This window comes from Thermobia domestica, chromosome 11 (genome assembly GCF_964235325.1).
Source record: "Thermobia domestica chromosome 11, izTheDome1.hap1.1, whole genome shotgun sequence".
Lineage (NCBI taxonomy): Eukaryota > Metazoa > Arthropoda > Insecta > Zygentoma > Lepismatidae > Thermobia > Thermobia domestica.
Genome location: NC_137464.1, coordinates 235931810 through 235938490, shown reverse-complemented (window position 1 = coordinate 235938490; position 6681 = coordinate 235931810). Strand labels below are relative to the sequence as shown.

The 6681-nt window shown below is 34.1% G+C and overlaps 1 protein-coding gene across 1 annotated transcript in view; it reads left to right on the top strand.

Annotated features, from left to right (window-relative positions):
- The first annotated feature begins 372 nt into the window (after nucleotides 1-372).
- LOC145664822 (monocyte to macrophage differentiation factor 2-like) overlaps nucleotides 373-6681 on the top strand; it is a 54850-nt gene continuing 48541 nt past the window's right edge. The window contains exon 1 of the mRNA XM_081731815.1: nucleotides 373-660. The gene's annotated coding sequence lies outside the window, so the exon portion shown is untranslated. The remainder of the gene's footprint in view (nucleotides 661-6681) is intronic.

The window sequence follows — 6681 nt, the reverse complement described above, 5'->3', positions numbered from 1 at the left end:
AAGACAATATGTAAATAATAATAATAATAATAATAATAATAATAATAATAATAATAATAATAATAATAATAATAATAATACGTTATTATGAAAGTTATTTTGAATATCGCAAGAGAAAGACAGAAGTTCAAGAATGAATCCAAAAAAAAAAAAAGGAATATTTTAATCGGATTAATGTCATGATGTATTTATTACGTAACGTGTTACGCATTAAAAACAAAGTATTTGCGAGGTAGAAGGATTTACTATCCCGAGAGTATTTTTTCTTTTCTTTTTTTAAGCAGACAATTCATGGACTGGGCAAGTTACGTCAGCAGTCCGCCAAGCACGGATTGGCTGAAAAATGTGTGTCCCAGGCAGCAGGCGCAGTGAAGAATTAAATTGTGTTTGTGTGATTCAGGCCGGCTGGTAGTGATTGATAACTCTTGAGAAGGGGTGAATGTGTGTGGTTTGAAGAGGTTATTGAGTAGCTAACGTGAAGATGTAGATCAAGTGTTCTTGTTAAGTGAAATATACAAGTGTGAATGATTTATGTGCTACTTTGCTATCCGTCGTCTGCTAAAAATCGCTCATTTTTGGTTTTGTTTTCGAGTGAGCAAAACGCAGCCATCTACGCTTGTATTCAAGATGTAAATGTAGTACAACTTGTTTATACAGTTTGTAAGTAATATTTAAGGTATTACACTGTATTACATGTTGAATAAATCGGCGTGTGATTAATGTAAGATGCTTAATTTTGAAAGGTGATCTATGACAAGAAGAGGTATAATACACAAAATAGCTTATTAATAACCTTTGCATGTATGATATAGAACGTACTTGTATTTCCATGAACTTAATATTTACTGGAGTGAAACGATGTGATTTGTTCCTTCACATTGCGTACAATGCAGATGTTAGTTGGTTATACTACAAACTTGTGTGTTGCTAAACTAAGAGTTGTCTTGTTGACTTCTCAGTCTCAAGGTCCTACCCCATCCATTACCGGCCTGTTGTTCCTAAATAAAGGTTAATGATGAGGTAAACAATGTGTCGTATCTGCGTGTTCTGCCGAAAATAGGCTTACTAAGCCAGTCAATGGCTGGTTTCTCGTGTATTAAAAAATGAATAGAAAATAATAAATTGGGCTGGAGAAATCGGATTCATACTACCGGTAGGTATCTTGTTTTAATAGAAAAACGGAGTCCTGTTTCGTAACACAAATATTCACTTACACACGTCCATTAATATTTATGGCACATAAAGGGATTCTAAGTTCATAGTGGGGGCATGTTGATCTGATCCAGTGTGGTACGGGTCCTTCGTTCAGTCACGGCCACGGGAGTTTGTGGTGGACAATATCGTGCAGTTTTCTCAGATATTTTTGTTCCGCCAATTATTTCATAATCATTAAGTACCATTAGTCATCAATCTCTGGGCCGTAAAATTAGAAATCTCGTTTAATTCATTTTTCTAACTTAGTAGTGCCAGGAAATTAGGAAATCTCTGGCCGAGGATATTGTAATAATAATAATAATAATAATAATACATGTGCCTGTGTAAGTTGTGACAAACTCTAAATGGATCTGATATTTGGTAGCGTGTTTGCCGTCTGTATCAATTTTTTCTAATTCTAATAGTTGTTTATCCTGATTAGAAAAAAGTACTACAGATGTTGCTATAAGGGGAAACATATTCAAGTTCATATAATGACGCATCATTTTAATAGTTAGACTTCACTCTCTCCATTCCCTCGCCTCACTTCATATTGTTTTGAGAGAACTATGAAAACATCAAGATTTACGTCTTCGGTCTTGACGGGCGTTTCCGTAACAAAATCCATCCAATTCTAAAGAAAACTTCCAGTTGTCCAATATATTCCTCTAGTGCTCTACGTAAGGAAGGTGTTTCCTAGTTTACCTCCCCCCTTTAACAAGATATAAAAATAATTATGGTATTAATTATATATTATAATTATATATATATATATATATATATATATATATATATATATATATATATTACCAAATCACAGGTATCTCGAAACTATATAAGCGTGGGTGCTTGTGCCCTCTCCTTGATTAAATTCTTTGTATGCCACTGCATCCGTCCGGATCAAGGAAGGAAAGTTTACTGCGTGAGCGGTTACCTTCTATAAAAAAATTCCCAACTAGGCCTACGTAGTATATTCTAATATTCGTGGTGGAAATGTTATAGGATATGCCCATTTAGAAAAAAGAAAAACTACGCATGACGTCACAGGTATTTCTTTCATATGTCTTGATTGAGCGAATTCTGAATATTTCATTTTATAGCATACTTTTCTTTTAATGAAATAACCATTTAAACATTCTATATATGTAAGACACGCAGATCTACTAAATGCTAATAAACTTTTCAATATCAACGGACTGCTATGACAATAACACATGCTTTTTGAGCGAGTACAAATGTCAGTGAAGTTGGTAGGTAGTCAATGAACACCGATGTGCATATGCTTCAATTTGTTCTATAAAGAAATATTATCATAACCCTGCCCTCTGTTTTTTTTAAAAAGGTCCTTGATCTCTTATGACAGTGATTGTCGATTTATAACTGGCACTCTGCGGCCTAGGACAAAATAACTATAATTGGGAATTATTTTCTATTTCTTCACTGCATTTAAGGATTGAATGTTCGTAAGTCATATATTCGCTGAATCTTTGTTCTATTTTTGGATCAAAAGATCCGATATATTTCAATCAAAAGTTTTTTTGCTGTCCTTATATCTGGAGAAGTACATATAGTGTAGCGAAATCTAAACTATCACTTAACTCAATATGATGTGCTTATTCCGTAGAAAATACGAAAACTCGATTTAGGGGCCGTTCAAACATTTTGTGGCCCCTGATCCAAAAACTAATTGTTGACCAAGATCACAATCTTTTGATCAATTTTTTTTTTGATCATTCCAAAAATTCTTGGCCAAGATCGCGATGTTTAGGTCCATCTTTTAAAATTAATATCTTTGTGTCAGATTTCATATCTTCATAGCAATTAGGGTCTCAGCAGCCAGCAGGGTCAGCTCTACCGTATCTGTAACATGCATTTGCACGGGGCGGAAAAAACTAGCATAAAGTATACAAAAATGAAATACACGAAAAATGTATTACCGTAATTAAGATGTATACGTGCAGCTCAAAGAACTGTGTATAACTCTTCTTACTAATATTTTATTATTATTATTTGGGGAATCTTATGTTTTCATTAATACTGCTATAATAATGATGATGTAAGTTATTGCAAATCATAGCTTTGAAGTATGTTCTTTCTAGGGATTCGGGGAGGGGGGGCTGATATTGCATGGGACCGCAAAATGGTTGAGGGCAACCCTGCCTACCAGTATATGAAAGTAACCGTATGAAATCTGCGTTTTTCTAAAACTAGGCTCGGTACCAGTAATGTTACCTTGGTAGTAAACAGTCGAAAGTAAAATTTCGATTCAGGTGCATTGTCATGACCAGTTGCAGTCTTCCTGTCGCCACTATTTTATAATACCGTACATCAGGGTTGTTAGAATTTTCCCCAGTGGGTTTTATTGGGTAAAACCCACAATAAAACCCATCTCAAAAAATACATTTCAAAACTTGGATTGAAATATTAATCGTAATATGATTATAATTACTTCATTTTAATCGTACTTCTTATTGTATGCCTAGATTCAAAATTGGCATGTTATATGTATTTACAACCAGAACAGAACAGAACAGAACACCATTGAAAACAAAAAAGGTTTGGGAATCATTCATAATGAATTTTATTTGCGCTCGATCAAATTCGTTGTAACACTGTTCAGTTGTAATCTATTATATAAAAATGAAAAGAATTTTGTTTTTGCGCGCAACATCGGAAAACGGTTAAACCGTTTGGAATGAATTTTTGGATGCAGCTATCACGTACTTCGTACTAGGTGTTGAATCAGGTTACTTTGATTAAAATGTGTGTTCTATTAGGGAAGCGGATGGTCAAAATGTACGCGAAAATCTTAGTATCTCACGATTCTGTCAAGTTAGGAAGATGACATTTTTTTATGACAACATCCCACTAAAAGTAAGTGAACCCTTGTGTCAGTATTTTTGAGAGTTTCCATTTTAAGTGGGGAAGGAAAGCATCTATCTATTAAAATGCTACAAAAGCAATTAAAGGCGCCCGAGCTCCAACATATAACTATGGCTTTCAAATCTTTCATTTACGGTTATGTGTGATTTCACGTTTAACAGAAATAAACATTTTAAGTACGAGTACTTTAAATAAATCAGTTAACTAGATCTTTTTCATAAAGTTTATGATATAAAATTGTTGTTCAGAGCTTTTGTATTTTAATAAGCTTTCTCCAAAATCAATGCACATGAATTGTGCTTCCATCTTCCGAGTTCTTTTAAACTATATGTTGTAAAAATTTATATGTTTGTGGCCAATCCTTTCGACAATGAGATCTCGGAAACTACAAGCTCTAGTAAGATGACTTTTTCACTGATCGATTGGAAATTTTGCGTAGATTGTCCAGTTCTAATTGAATATTTTAAAAACATGGCCGTTATTTCTTTATTACATTTTTTAGGGAACGCATGGAAGCGTTGAAATTAAAAAAAAAACAAAAACTAAAGCACCACATCCTACGCGTTATACATTCCAACACCACGCTGTTGTATATAGGGGTTGCATATGTCTGAGGCGTTTATTTCATGGTCAATAATGAAAAAGGAACGATAACCATTTCTCCAGTTTAACCAGTAAGATGAATCTTTATTTTTGGAGTAATTTGCCAAATGAACAGCATATATAATTGCGATTATAATTAATTGCGTATCTAATGTATTTGCTTATTACATACTGCATGGAAGAAGAAAAAAAACACTGGTCATGCATGAATTAGAAACTCCAACCGGAAGTAGGCTCAAATCTTGCAAACGGTGCGAAATATTGAGGTCCCCTTGATGATACCCCTTGCCGATTTTTTTTTTTAATCAAAATTTTTTTTTTCACTTGTGTCTGTAAAGGGACATGTACAGATGTGAGGAATGAGAAGGATATTTATGCTCATATGCGAATGATGCGCAGTATAGAGAGCGCAGGTTCAGCTAGTTTTCTATAATTTGAAAGCGATTTTACCTGTTGTTTCTGATCGCATCACACGGGGAAACGGTTAAGCAGATTGAAATGAATTTTTTAACATAAAGAAGTAGTTAGTTCCTACCCTGAGCTGGGATTTTTACATTACTTTGATTCAAGGGCACATTCTAGGAGAAGAAGTAGAGGAAGTTCAAAATTCATGAAAAAAAAAAAAAAAAAGTATGTCACGAGCTCGCTCGATTAGGAAGATTAGGAAGATTAAACTCGGTATATAAACTTTTCATTAAAAATAAGCTGACATGTGTTGTAGTGTTTCTGAAAATTTTCGTTTTAAGGGGTAATTTTCCATGATTCCTTTGTTCACATTAAAAGCGATGTTGTCTGTTGTTTGTGATCGCGTTACAGGAAATGCTTGAACAGTTTGAAATGTGTTTTAGAAGATATTTAGTACCTACCTCAAGCTGGGTTATTATTATGTAACTTTCCTTAAAGGGCGTAAGGGAAGGGGAAGGTAACTTTCCTAAGGGAAAAAGGGGTTAAAAATTCATGCCAGAAATAGAATATCTGTCTTTCTCCATGTGTCAGTTAATTTCTAAAAGAGAACGCTTCACTTGAAAAAGGAAATTACTAAAAATACACCTCTACCTTCTCAACACTAACGGCAATCAGATCGTGGAACTCTCTAATTCTTCTTGCGTATCTGGTAGAGTATGTGAAACATAGAACAATTATTGTATGCTACAAAACCCCTTTAATCGTAAAATATATTGTAAGAAACCAAATTGGCAACTGAAAATGAAAAAAAAAAATCCATTTCCAACATTTCAGTTCTTTAAAAAAATCTAGAAAAACAACATCCATTCAAAAAAAAAAAAAAAAAGTTTTTTATCTCTGGCTCCTGAACTTGAGATACTATCCCAGTATTTGCAACGCGTGTTTTAATTGAAACTTATGACGGCTGACTCAGGGATTTGAATCATAAGTGTGAGAGGGGATTTTAATCCTATTCTGTATTACGTAAAACTATCGACCTCTTTGTTACTCTAGAAAATTCTGTACTTCCTTCTTGCTAGAAATCGAAATATAAGCAAGTGTCAATGGTGCAAAATGTGTCTCACGAAACGCGTATGGGACTTCACGGATACCTTGTGCATTATTATTATTATTATTATTATTATTATTATTATTATTATTATTATTTGTTATATCTAAGCTTAATTCAATGAGATTATGATTATGTGGATAATAATGGTGGCATGACAAAACCAGCCCGAGAAACCCATGCACACGATGTTTGTCCATCACAAAACGCACTTGGTGGGAGCTGGGATCGAACTAGGAACCCGCGCTAGACGTGACCTACCTCTGTCTCACAAGGGAATTCAATAGTTTCGTGTGTACAGAAGAACATATATGCTTAAATGGTATAGGAATATAGCTTTAAATATACGTACAAAATTTAATAAAACCCAACATTACCCAATAAAGCCCAATTTTGTCCAATAAAACCCAATTTTACTCAATAAAACCCACTGGACTATTTTTCGCAACCCTGCCGTGCATTGCACAGTACCACCTGAGCTGGTCTTT